General features: G+C 37.4%; 1 non-coding gene across 1 annotated transcript; it reads left to right on the plus strand.

The window, feature by feature from the left end:
* The first annotated feature begins 1,375 nt into the window (after positions 1-1,375).
* Positions 1,376-1,573, plus strand: LOC118749035. Its single transcript, XR_004994137.1, has one exon. It is a non-coding gene; the product is annotated as a U2 spliceosomal RNA (small nuclear RNA).
* The last annotated feature ends 369 nt before the right edge of the window (positions 1,574-1,942 follow it).

Consider the following 1,942-nt stretch of genomic DNA (forward strand, 5'->3'; position numbering starts at 1 on the left):
ATATCTATGGAATTTTTACACAGTATAGAAGAACCGGTAGCGGTCATTTCCGCATACTTAACTTGATTGTGTATTATTTTGAATTATGTCACTATTGAAGTGAATGCACCTACTTTTATCAGCACTTCCTCGACCATTCTCTGGTTTCGCAATAATTGCTGTGTTCGTATGGAATAGTAGCTTATATCTGGAAGCTGGCTTTAGTATAATGCGGCATTCCCTTTATTCTTTAAAGGACAAGGAATTTTTAGATGAGACTTAATAAGAATATTGACTTGCTAGTATCGAAACTATTTCTGCACTTTTATTTGCCAAAAGTTCTTCAACGGCTCGGCGCTGGTGAGTCATTCGCAATCGTATGCTGCGAATGCCGCATTATACTAAAGCCAGCCTTTCGACATAAGCTACTATTCCATACGAACACAGATTTTATTTATGTTCAGCTACAGGGTGGGCCAAATAAGACCTACCAATGGTAAACTTATTTTTTAATTGGGCAATTCACAAGGTGTCGTATTTGTCGTGTTTGTCGTGAAGTCATGATATTTCATGACAGTTGTAAAAATGTTGTTATTGTTTTGTGAAGAAAAATAACACATGACGATACAACTCTGCAACCTATGTTTATTCGGTGTTATGTGAGGTTAAGTGCTGAGATATAATAAATAATCGTAACAGGTGTTCACAACCGTCGTGTTTTAACACAACTTTTGTTAGGAAAATATAACTTCACAACACCTTGTGAATTGCCCAAATATTTTTTTTCTGCATATTATATTTAATCTCTTGGAAAATCATAATGGATACTTACAGCAAGGCCACCAACAACGACTACAATGCGCTATTCGTTTTACATAATTAGCCACACAAATTGATTTTTTAGGTAATGTTTCGATGCCGGATGAAGCGCATTTCCCAGCGAAACCGTAGATTTTGGAGCTCGGAAAATGCAAGGGCAACACACCAGAACCAGTTACACCCATCCAGATGCACTGTTCGGTGCGGTGTTAGGGCCGAAAAGAGTTATCGGCCCATATTTCTTCGAGAATGTGGATGAAACGCCTGAAACGATTTCTGGGGCTTCTTACAGAACAATGATTGAAAACTTTTTGCGGCCAACGGCAGAGCAGCATTCTAATTTGTGGTTCCGACAAGATGTAGCGACTTCGCCAAGATATAGCGACTGCGAACACTGCTAGGCAAACTATGGACCTATGAACTATGGATGGTAGTTCTTATTTGGCCCACCCTGTACTAAAAAAATTTTATGGCAAGTAGGTTAAATATTTCACTAACCAAATATTTTGTGCTTGCAGTTCTCAATGGGTTTATAGAATAACGTGGTTATAACTTTGCTTGGTTACTTGGTTTAGTTATCGCTTCTCGGCCTTATGGCTAAGATCAAAGTGTAGTATCTGTTCTTATCAGCTTAACATCTGATAGATCCTCCATCGGAGGACAACAAATGTTAAACTGATTTTTGGAAATGGGCGGAGTGTTTTAGGGGCTTGCTCCACCTCTGCCGCGGGTTGGCCCGGTATTGCAGTACCGCCGGGATTTCGGCCCAAATTTTGAATAAATAACAACTTCAAACAGTGTAAATTAAACCATGGCGTTGCCTTGCATGACGATGTCGCGCGAAAGTTTGAATCCGAAATCGCAGGCGACAAATGCGATATTTGCAACAACTTCCCGACGTTTCATCATGAATCCCCTTATAATAAAGAGTTTGTGCCCGCGGGGTTTTCTTCTGTCGATGCAGAAAAATCTGTTTAAAAAAATTAGTTTTTAGAATAATTGAATTTGTGTTAAATAGAAAATTTATTATATGTAAACATAATTTTCTTTGGTTCTTGAATTTTTTTTGATTTTGAAATTTTTCAAGTTCCAATAAATTTTAATTAATTAATTTTCGAATTAAAAAAAAAACTGAAATTTAATT

Source organism: Rhagoletis pomonella, unplaced genomic scaffold (assembly GCF_013731165.1).
Source record: "Rhagoletis pomonella isolate Grant_MI unplaced genomic scaffold, Rhpom_1.0 Rhpom_scaffold_00013, whole genome shotgun sequence".
Classification (NCBI taxonomy): Eukaryota; Metazoa; Arthropoda; class Insecta; order Diptera; family Tephritidae; genus Rhagoletis; species Rhagoletis pomonella.